This window comes from Danio rerio, chromosome 10 (genome assembly GCF_052040795.2).
Source record: "Danio rerio strain M-AB ecotype USA chromosome 10, GRCz13ab, whole genome shotgun sequence".
NCBI classification, from domain to species: Eukaryota; Metazoa; Chordata; class Actinopteri; order Cypriniformes; family Danionidae; genus Danio; species Danio rerio.
Genome location: NC_141030.1, coordinates 32475449 through 32496149, shown reverse-complemented (window position 1 = coordinate 32496149; position 20701 = coordinate 32475449). Strand labels below are relative to the sequence as shown.

Below are 20701 nucleotides of genomic sequence, written 5' to 3'. Positions count from 1 at the left end.
ATTTACGTTTTTGGTGGGATGAACTGTCTGTTCAACTGCAGATGATTCGAAATACACAAGATGCCTAAAATCATTTAGAGGTTTTAAAGAATTGCTTTAGACATGCTAAACTATGCTAATTGTTTTTGTTATGGTAAACCACTCTTTACCAAAAGAACTGTCCATAATTAATATGGCTTTCTGTTAGTGAATTAGTCTGCACTGATTACTGGTTGATTGGGAATCATTCATAAGAATCATTTAATTGAAAGTTGGTGCTGCTCACACTGCATCTTTTACCCATGTGCAAACTTAATGAAAATGTGATTTCCTACTATTTTGCAACACTGTAGCATAAAACACTGACAACTTCATTCAATATCTGATTAGCTAAAAAGTATTAAAAGTGTAAAAAACTATTAGCTAAAAACGTCTTAATGAAATCATCTGAAAAGTCCATTTGGGTTAAGGAATTTAAAAGAAAATGCAGTGGACAATAAATGGTTGTTTTAGCTTCCTGTGCTTCTTAAGTCCGATAATAATAATAACTATGATATTAGTAATATTATTAGTAGTGCATTATTTAGCTTCATAATAATTGATCATCATTCATGGTATTGACTGTGTAGGTAAATAATATTATATATTTTCTCAATATATTATTTTGTTTTAGTTTCATTTGCTTTTTAAGCAACAATTTTTCTAATTATAGTAGTTATATGATTATTATTATTATTATTATCATTATTATTATTATTATGTAGTATTGTATATATTAAACATAAAATAAAATGAAACATATATTGGTTAAACAATATAAAATGAAACATATTTTTGTCTATATATTTGTATGGATGGATGGATGGATGGATGAATGGATATCATGAACATATATTTTTTATATATCAATTGTATATTTGCACGACAGACAGACAGACAGACAGACAGACAGAGATAGATAGATAGATAGATAGATAGATAGATAGATAGATAGATAGATAGATAGATAGATAGATAGATAGATAGATAGATAGATAGATAGATAGATAGATAGATAGATAGATAGATAGATAGATAGATCTAGATAGCTAGATGGCTAGATGACGAAGTCAAGAAATGTCTAAGAAAGTATGCAGTGTCAGTTTTTCAACTTTTCCTAAACAAAATCTTTTCTCTAACTCTGACACCCATTGGAATAATCGCGATATCAGAGCTGTTTGACTATAAAAAATACATTTGAATAGCAAACTTCAAGCATCAAAACTTCCCCAAGCCAGGCAGAAACTTACACTTGGTGTATACAGGAGCAGAATGAATGCCTCCCTTGAGAGTGTTTTGGCATACCAGAGTGGCCTCTGGATTAAAATGCTGGCCCATGCCTCAGTGCAGAGACAAACCTCCACTATCAATGGGATTGAAATCTCTCAGTACAGACAACACTGTAGAGCAGTGAGCATTGGGATGGCCAGCATTGATCTGAAACACCCAACAGAGTCATATAGCGACAGGCCGGAGGAGAGAGAGAGAGAGAGAAAAGAAGGAGGAGACGAAAAAGAAAGCTGGCTGTATGATGATGCTTATCCCTATGAGAGTCCAGAAGCCCCATGGTTTATTTCACAGCACGTTCACTGCTGTTCCTCTCTACTTTTCTCTCTGTGTCCAATGAACAAAAACCCTTAATTCCAGCTCTGCGCATACTTTTCCTTTTTTCTCCCTCACATAGTGATGTCGGACCAAGCACAATCCTGAAACCCAAGAAAGCACAACTGAAAAACGTTTGCATTGATTTCTGTTTGCATGGGATTGGCTCTCTGGAGTATACTGCCCAAGGTTGCACAAGCGAGTGTTATCACTGTAGTCATATGGCTAAAAAAAATCGTATTGACTCATATAATAGTCATTTGGGTCGGTTTGCTCAATTTGTCCTGTTATACAGCCCCCAAGGCTTTCCTATAGAAATTCTGTAATCTGCTTGAATTGAGTAAGTTGGTTTGGTTAGCTCAGCATGGCAGATATTGCGTCTTCCCTGCCAGATAAGCCCTTTTGGGCATGAGTTGCTGGCAGTGCTATTGAGAAAGCGACTCTTAACATGGTTAGAGCAATTATAGTGTTTCTCGCCCTTTCACGTCCATGTCGCTGTACCTCAGACTCCCTGCCACCTGTTCGGTGAAGCACAAGCTTTGCATAGAGATGAATCGACTCTGTCTGTGTGCCTTTTTTTCTTTGTTTATCTCTATTGCCTGTACACATCTAGCGTTTACAGGTGTGTTCGGGTAATTTCACAGTTATATCCAGGTCAGACTCTACCCAAAAATAAACAAAAGATATGATATTTGGCATAAATAAAACAATAGCTACAGTATATGGGGTCAAAATGGAAAAAAAAAAAACATTAAAAGAATGAGCAAACAAAAGTAATTTTCTGATCAAAATATAACGACTGTTATACATTTTGTATAAAATAAGATGTACATCTACTAAAATGTTGTCCAGTGTGTTTTACACTCTCTGGCCTCATCATTAGGTACACCAGTCCAACTGCTTGTTTTAATTAGTCAATCACATGGCAGTAACTAAATGCATATGGAAAGGACATTGGTCAAGACGGTCTGCTGCAGTTGAAACCGAGCATCGAAATGGGGGAGTAAGAGGATTTAAGTGAATTTAAACATGACATGGTTGTTGGTGCCAGACAGGCTGGTCTGAGTATTTCATAAACTTCTGATCTACTGGGAGTTTCACGCACAACCATCTCTATGGTTTACGGAGAATGGTCAGAAAAAGAGAAAATATTCTGTGAGTGGCAGTTCTGTGGGCACAAATGCCCTATTGATACCAGGGGTCTAAGGAGAATGGCCATGGTTTGAGTTTATAGAAAGGCAACAGTACTCAAATAACCGTTACAACCAAGGTGTGCAGAAGAGCATTTCTGAACACACAACACGCCCAACCTTGAGGTGGATGGACTACAGCAGCAGAAGACCAAAACGGGTGCCACTTCTGTCCGCTAAGAACAGGAAACTGAGGCTACAATTCACACAGGCTCACCAAAATGGGACAATAGAATATTGGAAAAAATGGTGTAATGGTGTGGGGGATTTTTTCTCGGCACACTTTGGGCCCATTAGTGACAATTGAGCATCATGTCAATGCCACAGCCTACCTGAGAATTGCTGCTGACCATATCCATCCCTTTATGACATCAGTGTACCCATCTTCTGATGGCTACTTACAGTAGTATAGTGCACCATGTCATAAAGCGCAAATCATCTCAGGCTGATTTTTTTTTTAAACATGACAATGAGTTCACTATACTCTAATGGCCTCCACAGTCACCAGATCTCAGTCCAATAGTCCAATAACCTTTGGAATGTGGTGGAACAGAAAATCACATCATGGATGTGCAGCTGACAAATCTGCAGCAACTGCATGATGCTATCATGTCAATATGGAGCAAAATCTCTGAGGAATATTTCTAGTACCTTGTTGAATCTATGCCACAAAGAATTAACCAACCATGTACTAGTAAGGTGTACCTAATACAAAGACATACCTCATATATACCTAAGCAGCAGATGAGTGTATACAGTATACCAAAGAAAAACAAGCATCATTTGATGACGATAAGCTTACCAAAAGGTTTATCATTTGACATTATGCTACAAACCACTAGGTCTTACCCGTTAGTCAAAAAGATATTTAAAATCTGTGTAAGTTGAATAATAATGGAACATTATTTGACCTGTGTTTTAACATTTTATCTTAACAGATTTATTTAAAAAAGACACTTAACTTTCCATGTAAATAAAATTGCTGTCTTTGACTTACATGACAACACTTATTGCCTTCATTACTGTAATTTAAATGTTTTATTATGATGGCTTAGATATTATTCTCAGTGCTGATTCTCATTTATGTAACACAGTCAAACAACGTTTAATATATTTGAATCTTTCCATAGATTATTGTGTATATATAAATTAATTATCTGAACATTAGTTAGTATTTGTTCAACATGTACAGTACATCTTAATGGTAGTGAGAAAGTAAGTTAAATGTGGTTAAATTTGACAATTTAATTTAATATTATAACTTCTAAAGCTGTCAGTTTAATAGGCCAATTTACTTAATCGTGGTTCATTGTAAATTATGAAAAACACTTTGTGAGACCCACTTTAGACAAATTTGATTACAAAAAAGGTGCTTAAAGTTGAAATGTAATAAAAGTCAATTTTATAATTAGTTGTGGTGCCTGGTGAATTATAACCTTTTGCATAAGGTTATAACTCCCATGCAAAAGATATCTGGAGGATTTTATTTTCTTTGCTGCTTTAAATGGCTTCTTTCGTTCACTTTTAGAGAGAAACTTTGTTTTAGTTTATTGTTATATAATAATTTAACACACATGAAGACTTTTTGAAACCTACCAGGCTTCAATAATGAAATTACAATCTAAAAATCAATATTATGAAGATTTAAAAATAATAACTGGCAATATAACTTAGAGTAAAATGCACTGTTCATATATAAATGTGGCTTCTGTACCTTATCTGACAGTCTTTTTTTATTTGCTTTAATACTGGCATATGTTTATTTTCCATATTTTAATACTGGAATGAAATAAAGTGAATACCTCTGAATATGTCTGCCAAATTTCCTGAGATTCAACCCTATTGAGACACTGTTGAAGTTACAAGCCCGATCGTGTAGCATGCCACGTTTAACTGTGTCACCATCCTGGAATGTTTGGTAGCAAAAAAAAAAAAAAAAAAAAAACACTTTGCCCAACTGTTAAAAATTCACATGGCAATGAAAAGTGTCCTTGCCATGCACTGACAAAGGGCCATATCCTCTCTTCACCTTAATGCCTCAGGCAACATCACTGTGCCTAGAAAATAAGCGGCATGCTTTCAAAAGAAGCACCTGTCTTAATAATAGCAACACGTATTCCTGTTCCAGTCTCAAACTCTCGACCTTCACTTCAGTGCATACTGATGTCTATTATAAGAGGTCTGGTCAGACACATGTAGGTCTCTATGGTCCTCTGCAGGGCTTGGATTTGTTTAAGTGGGTTGTTGAGCGAGTCTGTCTGTACGCTGCTGTCTGCATTAAAGGTGAGAGCAGCGTGCTGCCCTGTTGAAGAGAGCAATGGCTTGCTTTGCTAATCAGTCAAGGGGCAAACGCACTTAAACGAATCACAAATTCAATGTTACATCCATATCTTTGTTTGCACGCTAAACAGTATGTTTTGGCACCGACTTCACTAAAGAAATTATGCAAATTGTAAAACCAACACACATCTCTGGAGAACACAATTAGCATGGTGCAGTTGCCAATCTTAAAGTCCTGATATATTTTTATTTAATTTCACATGCATTAGATTTGATTCTCATCCAAATGTGATTCGGATTCATTTGGTTTATGTGTGAAACAAACTCTCTGCTGTTACTTTAATATATGTAGAGGTTGAGCTTCTGAATTATTTAAACAAGCTTAAAATATGTGCAGGTGAACCAGACTAAAGTTTTTAAACATGCTGTGTTTTCCGTTCACTAAAAAAAAAATCACTTTTTTGTTTTTTGTTTACTTTCGGTTTTTGAAAAAATATCTTGTGCCAAGTGTTATGAACAAGTGACTCTCATAAAATGATTTTTCTTCTTTTCTTTTCTTTTCTTTTTGTAGCTTAAGTAGCTTTGGTAGCTTTTTAAAACATACCGTGTGATTCCGTTTGGCTATATTTAGAGTTATTTGTTTGTGCATGTAGCCTGAAAGGAAAAATCACCCCACAACTGAAAGAAATTGCTGTTTATTTACTCACCCTTAGGCCAGCCAAGACTTTTTTTCATCAGCAAAACATTTAAAGAAGATTTATATTGGAATCCCTGGTCCTTAAAAAAATGATTAAAACAGTCAAGAGCTATCAAAATTTGAGTCAAAGAAATATACAGTATAAAACCCCTTGCCTCAAGAAAAAATACGTCTTTAATGGTCTGAGGGTGAGTAAATAAATAGATTAACTAAGATTAACTAATAAATAGCCATTAGTTAAAGTGTTAGTTCACCCAAAAATGGAAATGAACTCATCATTTACTATCTCTCATGTGGTTTTTTACTTTTAGTAGTTTCTTTCTTTTGTTGAACACAAAAGAATATATATTTTTAAGAACACTGGTTGCCAGGACACATTGTATTCTACAGTCGAGGGAAGTAATTACTACTGTATTGAAGTAAATGGGTCTCAGCAACCAGCATTTTTCTTTTGTGTTCAACAGAATAAAGAAAAGGGTGAGTAAATGATGGCAGATTTTTTTTTTTTGGGGGGTGAACTATCCCTTTAGCAGCCAGTTGTTTATGTGAGAGGTTGCATTTGTCATGTGGATGCTGATTCTCTAAAAGGAACACATTTAAATAAGACATGCATTTATGATTCAGGCTACTCACGATATTCTTCTATGATTGTTTTTGCATTGAGGAAAATGTAACAAACACGTGTCCTGCCATTGTATCTCAACAGTTGATTCCTAGAATTGCTTGACAGCTCATTCATCAACCAATTTTAATCAACCAACTTTAACATTCCTTTGATGAGCATTTGATAGATAACTGCTGTCATGATTATAGAATCTTTACCAAAGCATCTCTCTGTGACTGAAGCTTCCTGTTTCCTTTTGGCCAAGCAAACAGCAGTTTAAAATGACTTCAATTCTTCAAATGTTTAAGCGCATTTAGCAGCTGCATAAATTGGACTGCAGTTGTTTAGTGACTTGGATGTTTTTTGTTGCTGCAAAAAAAGTGTTGCAAATGTTTAGTGAACTCTCCATCAGTGCAACAGACCACAAAGAGTCGAGAGAGAAAGGCAGAGGTTGTGCATGGATGAGGCAGCCATCCTCTGAGAGTTTCTGCTCTTCATTTCATCAAGTCAATTATTTCAGCACTCCAGGCTCTGTGCCCGTCCGCTCCTGAAAGCCTGGGCCATGGATGGGTCAATTAGCCTGCATGCACCACCAGAGGCCCTCTACAAGGAGCCGGTTGAGAAAAAAAAAAGATGCTCTGATTTCTTCGCCCGCCTGCGGTGTAATGAAGACTTCCCTAATAAAGACACTGCCCTTGACTGAGCCGCACTTTTCAGTATACCTACTGTTCGCCTCAGAGCACGTAGCCACATTGGCGTGTGTTTGTGTGCTTCATTACTTTGCGTGTGCCTGCTGTCTTAATCAATTACTTCTTGCTTGTTAACAGCACTGGGGACCAGATTCAGTGGGCGAGGGGCATTGATCCCCAGTTTGCATTTGCATCACGAGCGAGTTGCTCTTGTTCTTGGCCAGACTGCGGTCTGCAAACTTCTCCAGATCAGCTCATTAACCGATCACTTACTTTCTCGCCCCATGTTCAGACATCCCTTGATGGACGGGAAATCTTTTACCACATAGTTTTACATTGCCATTAGAGAGTCTCCATCCACAGGAAGCCCATCAAAGTCTTAATCTCGCTTCTCATTTCCTTCATTATTGTTTCATGCGGTTAGTCAGAAATGAGAGGTATTATGTTGACAGCATGATGGTTTTAGGCTAATGGAGAGGCTTGTTGAAAAAGCAGAGTCAAGTTAATAGTATGGACGCCGCTTTGGCAAAAGCAGATTTCCTCTTGTCAGTGTGGGATGAAGTTGTTTTAGGTGGTGTTTATTAGACTGCTGAAGGCGTTGTTCCTCCTCAGCAAATGTCATTAACGGCCGTCGTGGAGGAAGGCCAATTATAGTTGTGCGCTGTGATCCTCGAATGTGTGTTTTTTTTTCCATATGTCTAAATGAAAAGCTTACACAGAGGCACTGTGAGGTGGTCGATTCAACCCTTATGGGGTTGCAAATTTATTGGAACATAATCAGACACACATCTACTGCTTCCAGAGTATTGGCCCGGATCCTGAACTGAAGCTTTGCTTGAGTCCTGAGAGCAAATATTTGCTTATTTCAGAGGGAAGTCAAAGAGCTCTGCCTTGCTGAAAAGACATAGCTGGTTTGCTGCTGTTGCTACCGGGCATCTTAATTAGCATAATCAGTCTTATGAACAAGCTTCTCTGTAAAGACAGCTAAATCTCCATGAACCAAATAAACCTTTCACAAAAATAATTTAACACATAAAAGGTAATAGGTTTCAATGAATTCATAGTGTTTTCTTTATTACACCCACTCAGACCACCCTAGCAACCAAGCAAACACTTTGGCAATGAGCTTGTATTGTCAATACAATGATGTGTTTCCTAAAACCATCGTTAGCCAACTAAGGTCGCAAGTTCCGTCGTCACAAACATAGTTCATTGATTTGCCGTTTTCCAAATCCATCGTTCCAACGCAAACTGTGTCACAAACTTGTACGCTTGCAACTACATCTCTAAAGCTGTAGTTAGAAGCATAGTTTCTGGCTGTGTTGTATTTCAAGTTTTCCCACTATCCCCTATTTATTTAGAACGTTCTAACATTTAAACTTGGAATTATAAAAAAAGCATTAGATTAATCTCTTTAAGGTGTAATTCGCTTCAAAGTATTTTTTACAGTTCAGTTTTAGAGATCTTCATATTGACTTTGTAGTGCACTTTGAAAACATATATGCAATTTTGACCGCCGGCATGGCTCATGATGAAAGTTATAGGTGACCTATTAAAGTTATATCTCCAAAGCTTATGAAAACAAAATATATAGCATAAATTTAGGCTTTTAAGTTTGCATGTTCTCACTGCGTTCGCGTGGGTTTCCTCCAGGTGCTCTGGTTTCCCCCACAGTCCAAAGACATGTGGTACAGGTGAATTGGTTAGCTAAATTGTCTGTGGTATATGAGTGTGAATGAGTGTATATGGATGTTTCCCAGAGATGGGTTGCAGCTGAAAGGGCATCCGCTGCGCAAAACAAATGCTGAATAAGTTGGCAGTTCATTCCGCTGTGGCGACCCCAGATTAATAGAGGGACTAAGCTGAAAAGAAAATGAATGAATGAATAATGTTTTTAGTTTATAGTAGGTTATTTATTAGGAAACTTGTTTGTAGCCTACAGTATGACATGGGCCTATTGGTTAGAACATTTCTGCAGTGAATTGTAAAAAATTAAAATTAAAATAATAAATAATATCTTACTTAATGATAATAATAATAATAATAATAATAAAAATAATAATAATAATAATAATAATAATAATAATAATAATAATAATAATAATAATAATAATAATAATAATAATAATAATGTGTGTTAGCTTTTTGTGTTTTTTATGTTTTAGCATAGAATATGAAATATAATATTTGTAAAGGAAACATTGGCCCTATATGTGACGTTTACATATATTTCTGGTAATATTGAAAATAAGTGCATGTTTTTAAGTGCGTGTGTGTAAAACAATAATTTTATACAAAAAAAATTATAGGCATCAAAGTTGTTTCTCTGCTTCGTTTAGAGCATCATTATGGGTGTTTTACATTATAACTACCGTGGTTCAAACAATATATCTACGGCAGAGAAACTACGGTAAGAAATACTCTCTACATTACTCTTTTTCTAAACGATGCATCGTACTATAATAGTTAGTCGCGAGTTATGTGGGAAATGTACCCCCAGTATATATATATATATATATATATATATATATATATATATATATATATATATATATATATATATATATATATATATATATATATATATATATATATATATATACTTCCCAAATGATGTTTAAAAGAGCAAGGAAATTTTCATATTATGTCATATCATCTCTCATTTTTTCTTCTGGAGAAAGTCTTAATTGTTTTATTTTGGCTAGAATAAAAGCAGTTTTTCATTTTTTTTTTTTAAAACATTTTAAGGTCAAAATTACTAGCCCCTTTAAGGTATTTTTTCAATAGTCTACAGAACAAACCATCTTTATACAATAACTTACCTAATTATCCCAACCTGCCCAGTTAACCTAATTAACTTAGTTAGGCCTTTAAATGTCACATTAAGCTGTATAGATGAGTCTTGAAAAATATCTAGTTAAATATTATTTACTGTCATCATGGCAAAGATAATAAATTAAATCCGTTATTAGAAATGAGTTATTAAAACTATTATATTTAAAAATGTGCTGTAAAAAATCTCTCTGTTAAACAGAAATTGGGGAAAAAAATAAACAGGGGGTCTAATAATTTAGGGGGTCTAATTATTCTGACTTCAACTGTAGTGGTTCTGTATGCCATTTTAATTAAGACAGAAGGTTCTAGCAAAACACCCTTGCAACCAGCTAGCAATCCTCTAGCAAACCTAGCAACCACAAAGAGTTCCCTAGCAACCACTTCATTACTAACTACTGCACAGTGCTTCTGTATAATGTTTTCATGAGCACAGAACACTCTCACAACCAGCTAGCAATTCCCTAGCTGTCTATTGCACAGTCCAGTCTAGTTACCACGTATTAGTTAGATTGCGTTTAGTTAACTTAGATTAATTAGAAGGTTAGATTGAACTAGTTAAGATCAGGCAAAGCAAATGTAAAAAAAAAAAAAACAAGTCAGTAAGGTAGCTGTGTTTTAGAACATAGCCGCCCGTGTTTTATTTATCGTTTAGCTAAGCAAACTTGTTCAAAATCAGACTGGAACAGCTCGAAGCCTGCTACAATTTTTTAAAACACAGTTAGCATAGATTTAGCTAGCATCCATACCATGAATGCATTTTCCAACAGGGAAATGAGCTTGATTGCGAATAGCATATTGCTAATTAGCTTAGAGAGTTTATAAACACCTTTAGAGCCAAAGCATCCCAGTTGAAGTCAGGACACTGAAAGGGTAGCAAGACTGAGAATGAGAGAGTAAAGGGAGTTGAGCAAATAGCCCCTTGACAATGCTCTTTCCCTGCACCGTAATTGCTGTTGCCCATCACAAAGATGATTACATCCATGCCTGTGAAATGCTAACACTCTCCTGACACAGCTCGCTAAACCAGCTGCTTTATGCATGACCATCGCTGTCAGTGTACCATTGACAGCAAAGAGCACTGTCGCTTAATGCCATTTTAGAGATGGAATAATGGCTAGCTTAACAAAATAGAGAGGGATGAGGTTATAAAAAACAGACTACAGCGTCTTTCCAGTCAATGTAAAGTGGTGATTATCTGCTTTTTATTTTTACTTATCGCCTTCATTGGGCATAAATGTTTGTGATCTGGACATGACTATTTTTTTAGAGGGGTTGTTGTGCAGATGCACTGGCCGAATCCCTCAATTAAGCTGAACAAACTAGCACTTACTGATGAGACAGATGGTGGCACAAACCTGGGTGGATGTTTTCCATTCATGTGCATATGGTTTGCAAGGGTACCTTCGTGATTGGAGTACTGTATTTAATAAGGGTGCAGCTGTATTTAATAAAGTGACTTTTCCTCAGCAAGACCTGATTAGTGATAGACTAAAATACCAGCCAGGCCAATTAATCAGAAAATATAGAGGTATTAATAAGCATATACAGTAGATGTCAGCCAATTAGGGGGAAAGTACTGTAATGTACTATATATATACTGTAGTGGCCAAAAGTGATTTCCAAAGGGAATACTTGCGCCATATTTCCTTTTAATGACCCTAGAGGTTTAATTAAACCGTCAAAATATAAGAAGACTGTGAGGATATTTAATTGAAATATAGTTAATGAATTTTTGCAGATTATGGGTTATTTTGCAATAATGCAAATGGATAGATTAAGAAAAAGCAAAGCTTAGAAGAAATAAAGTAAACGCTGACAAATATAATCATATAGGAACGTCCAGATCCCATCATGTGATCGGAAATCGGGCCCGATCACACGGTTTTAGACTCGATCAGAATCGGAAGTTACCTCCCGATCAGGACTTGATTCTTTTTTAACACATCTATAGTTAAGCGATGGCACAGAGTTAGACCTCTTTCTTGACAGAAACAGCAACGTGTACGATATGACATCACTTTGTTGCAGAGACGCTATGGGTTAGATGTTGGCAAAGTAGAACTTGGAAGCAGCTTGAAGCGGAAAATGCGAGTATGTCTGCAGTCTGAAGGTATTATAAATTTGATGACGACAACATTGTCACAGCAAAATGTAAGATATGTAAACTTGGAATGGCTGTTGGGTATTTTAAGTTGAGTTGTTTGTTTTTAAATTAGATTTTTTACATTTACTGTTGCACTAAAGTCCAAAAGTGAAGAATTGATGTTATTTATTACTTAAATGTTCAAGCTACCTTACAGAAGTGCTCTGTTTGTTAGTTAGTTAACTTTTTGTCCCCATAGGGAAATTTTATTTGCAGCTTACACTCACAGAGACTTCTAATATTTCACATTTGACATATATACAGTTGAAGTCTTAGGTCACACTTTACAATAAGGTTCATTAGTTAATGTTACTTAATGCATTTACTAACATGAACAAACAATGAACAATACATTTACTACAGTGCTTGTTCATGTTAGTTGATAATGTTTAGTTCATGAAAATACAGCTGTTCATTGTGAGTTCATGTTAACTCACGGTGCATTAACTAATATTAACATGCATGAGTTCGGATGTTAATAATGCATTAGTAAATGTTTAATTATGATCAATAAATGCTGTACAAGTGTTGTTCATGATTAGTTCATGTTAGTAAATGCATTAACTAATGAACCTTATTGTAAAGTGTTACCAAGCCTTATTATTATTATTAGCCCACCTTTGAATAGTTTTTCTTTTTTAAATATTTCCCAAATAAGGAGCAAGGTAATTTGCACAGTCTGATATTATGTTTTCTTCTGGAGAAAGTCTTATTTGTTTTATTTCGGCTAAAATAAAAGCAGTTTTTATTCTTTTAAAAGCCATTTAAAGGTTACAATTTTTAAGCCTCTTTAAGCAAATTTTTTTGGATAAGCTGTATAGAAGTGTCTTAGTAAAATATCTTGTAAAATATTATCTACTGTCACCTTGGCAAAGATAAAATAAATCAGTTATTAGAAATAAGTAGCTAAAACTATTAGAACACTGGTTAGAAATGTGTTGAAAAAGTCTTCTCTCCGTTAAACATAAATTGGGGAAAAAATTAACGGGGGCTAATTATTCAGGGGAGCAAATAATTCCTACTTCAACTGTATATAAATCATTTAAAAACATGGAACCCCTACTCTAAATAAATATCAAGTCTTCTAGCCATCAACCGAGGAAGGAGGAATTTAAAAACTAAATTGCTTGGTGTATAAATGATAATTTTTTTCCTATTTCCTACAACCTGGGAACACAATATCAATGACCTGATGGTAACAATTGGAAGGTGTTTGATAGAGGATGTCTCTCATCATTGACAGCCCTATTTAGTACTCTTTCTTTGTATATACTATCAATGCTCTTAAGTTTTATTCCCAACAATTTATGGGCTGTTACCACCTTCCCCAGTGACTTCTTCTGGGCCTCAGAAGCATTTCCATACCAACTGATTACACAAAATGTTGCAATACTTTCAATAAAAGCACTATAAAACATGATCAACAATGTGGTGTCAACATTAAAAGACAATTATTTTTTTATAAAAGCTTTTTCCTTACACAGTCAGTCCATACATCCCACTTGAGTTTATTGTCCAACATCACACCCAGTTATTTATAGTTTATAATGTTAACAGAGTTGTTGAATGTTAAAATAAAGTGAATTAAATAAAAAATAGGGAACATCTGTTTCTTCGCTCTTTTTTATTCTTTTTTATGTATTATAGAAGTATTGGATTGTGTTTCAGTATCTGTAGGTACTCAAAATCAAATGACTCAGACTTAAGGGTAAAAAAATCTGATCGGGACTTCCTGATAATAATTAATATATCATTGGTTCCCCTTGTAGTAGCCATTTCTTGATTACTTTCAGTTATCACAAATGAAACAACTGACGTGCAAAGCACATACAAAAGTTTTAACTATTGAAATCAACAACAAAACATCAGCAAGCCTGAATAAACTGCAAAGACATCAATTTTCGGATCAAATGGATGATGTTTACCTGTTTGAAGAAGAAGACAGAACACAGATTTTTCAGTGGGTTATACCAGCGTTCTCTTTGTGTGGATTTATGGCTCTGGGCAGTGAGTAATATTTGATTTAGAAGATGAACAGGCTTGCATTAGAAGAGATGAAAGCACCTTGCCAATGCAAACACTGTGTTTTATTAGCGCTGGTGCTCAGAGGCCCTTAGCTGCTAGATCAGGCTCAACACGCTATAGGCACAGAATTCTCAATCAACAACTTTTTTTTTTGCAGAACTTCTGAAATTGAAATTTTTGTCTAGGAGTGGGTTCGGGTTCGCTCTAGGTTTGTTATGACTGGCTGTGTGGGCTGTTTATAATGAGGGATCACTAATTATATATTTATTCGAGCCGCAGGTCAAACCTTCAGACTACCTCACTGTCTCTCTTGCTGTGGCTTTTCATGCAAAGAAACGTGCCTCAGCTTTTATTTAATGAGGCTTTAGGAAAATACTGATGTTAATTACCGTCTTCCTTACGTACAAATCATTGAGCTCTTTAGAAATACAAACACACTCAAGCTCTCTTTTTATTGCTTAAAAAAAGCTGCTTTTGTAATTGTGTGTGTGTGTGTGTATGTAGCAGTTCAAAACTGTTATAATTAGCATGTTAGATTGGGTTATATGCACCTGTTTTTGCCTTTATCGCTTTAAGTTTTTTTAGACCACAAGCACATTACAATCATAGGTGTAGCTTTAGTATATCAATATTTATTCTAAATATCATAGAAAACTGATGTTATTTATTTATGTGTATATATAGAATAAGTCTGTTGTCTGTTCTACTTCTGTGTGTGTATATGTGTGTGTGCCCGCATTCACACAGCCTAAACCTTTCTCTTCAGGCATGAGGAAGATTTAGTCTTTGTGGATACAGGTATCATTCAAGCTAACAGGGAGTCAATACTCTGCAGCCACGCTGGGTGATTCTGTACAAAAGCACATGCCCTGCGTGTTTGCAGCTGGCGCGTCTGAGGGAATCCACGCCTAATGGAATTCCAGCCAATTACTGGCTTTAGTCAGAGCTTCATTAATTCCATCAAATCACCGGTCTGGATGCATTTCATTCACTTTACTTTAATTAGACAGGCCTTAAATCAATTAGAGTCTGGGGCTGGCAGGAAAACACCACAATAGCACGCTTTCTGCAGGTTTTTATAGATTAGCAACTGCTGAAAATACTTCCCCGGGGATGCCTCAAAACCTTTTCACAGCAAACATCATTCCTTTTACATAGTGTAAGGCATTATTGAACGAAAGCTGCTTTAAAATGTAAATATTCTAACTGAAGTCCTGGAACAAACTGTGCTTTTAATAAAACTGGTGGCAGATCAATTTAAAAAAAAATAGTACTTGTAATAAATACTTCATGCAGTGAGACTTCATTAATGTAGCACAGTTTTTAAGAGAAGCAATAACATTCCAGGTTAAATTTTGATCATCTGGTATTTTAGTGCTCATGCAGCAGTAATTATGGTCCCACTTTATATTAAGTGGCCTTAACTAATATGTACTTACATAGGAATTAATAGTTTACTTATTGTGTAAATAAATGTATTTACTGTGTACTTATGCTTGATTAAATACATGTATGTAATTACATCTGTAATTAACTTTTGTAATTACATTTGTAAATACACTGTTGACCATCCCTTACACCTTAACCTACCCTTAAACCTACCCATGCCACCAAACCTGTCCATAACCTAACCTCTATCCCAGCTCAAAAGCACCACAAGTGTTCTCAAATACATTATAAACACAATAAGTACATTGTATTTTTTTTTTATGTAAGTACACAGTAGTTAGAGACCCTTAATATAAAGTGGGACCGTAATAAGAAATGATGGGCAATACTTGAGCTCTCCAAAATGCCTCATACTTGTTTTCCAAAGCCGTTTACACCAATCAAAGCACATTACATCTGCTTTGCAAGTAAAGATGGGTCCTCGTGTTTAGTTTAGTTCAGATTGTTAGATAGAGGTGCCAGCTTGTATCCCCCTACTGAAATGTTCAACTTAAACCAGAATCAAATTCTAAATTTAATTTCGTTGTCTAACACATTCTTTGAAAGCAGGAAATTGAGAGAAATTACAAAGATGGTGTCTAACAACCCCCAAGTGAGAAAAGCGAAGGCAACAGCGCAAGAAAAAAAAAAACTCCCTAGGATGCTAAAGTAAATGAGGAAGTTGCACACTGTAATTTTCAGAAGTGGTGCTCAATGGTGTGTTTGCATGCTGTGAAATATACAAATATTACAATTCAGCTCATTCTAAAAACCTGACAAAACAAGACGAACACATTTACATGAATGTTTGATAGACATCAAATGCTAACAACAAAAACAGTGATAAAGCAATCCAAGCTTGCGTTCAAGTGGGTTGTTTACACCTTGTATTAAGAAGCTTCTTTGTTGATCCGATCAGAAATGGACAAGGTTGATGTGGGTGTTCAATTATTTCACAAAAGTTTGAGAAAACACTGAAATGCGATCACTCTGATGCGTTTCTCTACAGCACAAATGAAAACTGTCCACTGAAAAAGCAACCAAACACTACAGTTTTGAAGTGGATCAAAATGCACTTGGCTGTTTTGGCGTGTGTGTGGTTTTTGAAGTGTGTGTTGAAAAAGCAATGGTTTTCAAATACAGGTGCAAGTAAGTATTACAAGTTAACCATGCTCTGATCTTTTGCCAGCCTGAAGTCAACCCAGGTCTCCCTAGACAGGCCGGCGAACGCTAGCGTAAAGCTGTAGATTTATAGGACGTTTTAGAGTCACAGAAGCATATCTGACGTCAACGCATTCTGACGGTTGGCAGAGAATGGTGGAACTGTCGAGTCGTATTCAAGGTGGCTTTATGCCCAGCAGGTTTTAAATTAAGGAGAATGTTGAAGTTACGAGACGGTGCCAAAAGCTCTTTCGACGGTCTGTTTGAGCACAAGCAGAGTAAGATAAACACTGAGTGCTTGTGAGAAGCTCCTTCAATCTGCTCTCGTGTTTAGCCGCTAATATGTTTGGGTTTGATCATGGGCACGGCAGGCGCCGTTTGATGAATCGCAGGCTGCAGAGCGAAGCGGAGAAGGCATTGATTTCCCCAGTGCCAGTTCTTTTACCTCCCTCTCTCCAAGCATTGCTGCTCTCTGTGAGGGGCTTTGGAATCCATGGAGCTGATTTAGAGGAACCGGAGAGAGCAGAGCTTTCCAGCTGTCAAGCTCTAGTGCCAAGATCAGCGGTCTGAGATAATTAGCATTGACACAGTACCACAATTTTAGCTGGTAATGTTGTTGAAATTTCAAAATTGTCAACTTCAGTTTTGAAACAGCCCCAAAAGCTTAGCTGCTAATGATGTATGCTACAGTTCAAAAGTTTGGGGTCACAAGAGGAATTTAAAGGGAATTAAAACTATTATTCAGATAGAAAATGTATTAAAATATATGATAAACATATTGGGGCGACACGATGGCTCAGTGGCTAGCACTGTCACCTCACAGCAAGAAGGTCGCTGGTTTGAGTCCCGGCTTGGTCAGTTGGAATTTCTGTGTGGAGTTTGTATTTTCTCCCCATTCATGTAGGTTTCATCCGGGTGCTTTGGTTTCCCCCACAGTCCAAAGACATGTGCTATAGGTCAATTGAATAAACTAAATTGGTCATAGTGTATGGGGTGTGTATGAGTGTGTATGGATGTTTCCCAGTACTGGGTTGCAGCTGAAAAGGCATCCGCTGTTTAAAACATGTGCTGGATACGTTGGCAACCCCTGATGAATAAAGGGATTAAGCAAGTGCTTAATTTTCAGCCAATAAGCTTTTTTATGTTTCAATCAGGCTCATTGGTTGGTGTATGTTGTTTTATGCGCAGCAAGCAGCGAAAATAAACAATGGCATAGTGGCCAACATAAACATTATTAGTAATTTTAAAAGGGCAAAGATGTAGTCACACATATTTTCTTTTTTTTTTTTAAACAGCGAGTAAATCTGATAATGAGCCTGATCAAATGAGATCTTGAGAAGATGAAACTGCACAAATGGATCAGGATAGCAGGAGACAGAAGCAAAGCAATCTCAAGTCAGCCAGAAAACATGACATAAGAGGCAACTGTGGGCTCTTCTTGAAGATTTGACTAAGGGAATCATTTAATTATTTGTTTTTTTATTTGGCACAAAATAATGAAGGGAACTGAATAGTGATTGTTCATACGATTTATGTTTGTAGCTATGTTTTTATTATCCACGACTGACCTATAACGTTATATGGCACAAAATAATATAAGACCATTCAGAAATGTGATTTTTTTTACACCATCATTGTCTAATGACATCATGTTCTTGAAATACTAAAATAGTTTGGTGGACGTCGGTAACGGTAACTTTTTATTTCCTAGTTTTGTTCTAGGAATTATTCATTTACAAATTAAGCACTGAACTAAGCCGGAGGAAAATGAATGAATGAATGAATGAATGAATGAATGAATGAATGAATGAATGGTAAACCTATTTTTTTAATAAATGTTCTTTTGAACATTCTATTCATCCAAAAAAAATGGAGTAATGAGTCCTGAAATATAATTGTTGCCATCAGATGAATAAATTACATATATACTATTTCACAATTGTAATGTTTTTATTGTGTGCTTGGCCAAATACATGGAACATTGGTGATTATAAAGAGACTTTTTTTCTAAAAACATTGTTTTTTTATCTACTGACTAAAAACCTTGAAACTGCAGTATACAATACTGGAATAACGTTGGCCATATGTGAATAGAGTTTGTTGTTGTTGATTTACAATTAATTAAAACACTAATTTTTATTTCAAATATATTTTTTCATATAGTAAAATATATATATATATATATATATATATATATATATATATATATATATATATATATATATATATATATATATATATATATATATATCAGTTGTTAAATTTGTAGCATTTAAAGGGAAGAATTAATTTATTTAGACAAAATAATATAGAATTTTAATATCTAACATGAATTTAATCACAGACTCATTATCTTGAATTGTAATAAATGAACAAGTAATAAAGAACAAAGCAAAAGATTGTTAGCAGTGAATGCTTTTCTCCGTTGAGATCTCTTTTGGCAGAAGCAGAAGGTCTGTTATTTACCATGGGAATGAAAACGACATTCATTTGGGTGAATTTCTTTCTTCTAACAAAGGAAAGAGAACAAAACATCTGAATAACACCGCCAGGAATGAGGCTAAATTCTGCTGTGATATTACCCAGTGGGAGCAGGTTGACCCTGAGGACAGTTACGAATGCTCAGCGAATATTAGCACTATTAGTTTGGTGAGCGCAATAAAAGCACTTCAGACACAGTGAATCATCACTTGCACTCCTGATGCAGCCCAAAGCACTTGCACTGGCCAGGGCTTATTGTCTATGGGAAAATAAAATGCACCATTATTTATTTATTTATTTTTGGCATTATAAACAAGTATTAGGTTTTGTTGATGCTGGGATTGCTGATGCGTATGTATTTATGTGAGCTCAAACATTTTCAGTATTACCTCAGACATATTACATTCTGCAAAATATGAAACGCTTTCAGCGAGATCGACCTAGTCTTTGAATGGCCCGGTGTACCATTGAGAGATGTTTTGGGATGAAATCGTTTCCCTGCAGAGTTTTGTGATTTGAAGTCCAATCGCTCGGCTTTGAGACTTGATAGTTTTGACAGAAAACAAATTCTCCTTGTTGGTTTGGTTTTGTTCGCTCAGCTGTAACAAAAAGCAGTGTGGTATTGGGCTCCTATTGCTTTCCACCAATGCATTTCTGTGGAAAATGTCTAAAAAATATCATTAAATACATTCATTCACAAAGGCAGCAAAAAGTAGTCTACATAAAATATAACAATATGTATAAACAGAATTTTACAATTATATGCTTAATTAAACAAACAGAATTGTATAATCTTTTTTTATAAATGTGTAAATCTGAAATGCTTTTGTAGGTGTGGAAATAATGCAATTAAAATTCCCTATAGTATTTCCCGGCTCTGTGTGAATCCTGCTGATAAGAGCTGTGCTAAGAACAAACAATCATACCGAAGGACTCAGACTCTCTGCAGTGTGATAGATGAGGTCACTGCTGGTTGTTTAAATGAGGTGCCAACCAGTTGTGAGACTGAATGCAAGTGCATCAAACACTTTCCCTTCATTATGCATAGACTTTTGACACACTTTAGCATTTGAATGACTCCATTTGGCTTCTGGTGTCAAATGGCACCTAGAAGACAAATACTTAAATGTATTGGAACATTTAAGGTTTATTTTAGATTATTTAAGATTATTTAGCTGCAAATGCAAAGGTTTCTGTGTTGCAGGTACTATTCTAAATTCACTTAGAAATACACTTGTTTCTTGTTTTAACATCTGTAGCTCCAAGATTCCATTCTTAAAAAGCTGGATTAAATTTAAATTAAAATCATCTTTGTTTACCTTTAGTTTATACTACTTTATATTTATTCATTTTATGTATATATATATATATATATATATATATATATATATATATATATATATATATATATATATATATATATTTTCTAAAATGCATCTGTTTTAATTTTAAAAGAAAATATAATTTAAATAATAATAAATAACAATAATAACAATATAATAATAATAATAATAATAATAATATTTTATATCATTATTAATAATAATA

The 20701-nt window shown here is 35.2% G+C and overlaps 1 protein-coding gene across 4 annotated transcripts in view; it reads left to right on the top strand.

The window, feature by feature from the left end:
* The window catches only part of alcama (activated leukocyte cell adhesion molecule a), a 113448-nt gene that overhangs the window by 46554 nt on the left and 46193 nt on the right, over positions 1–20701 (top strand).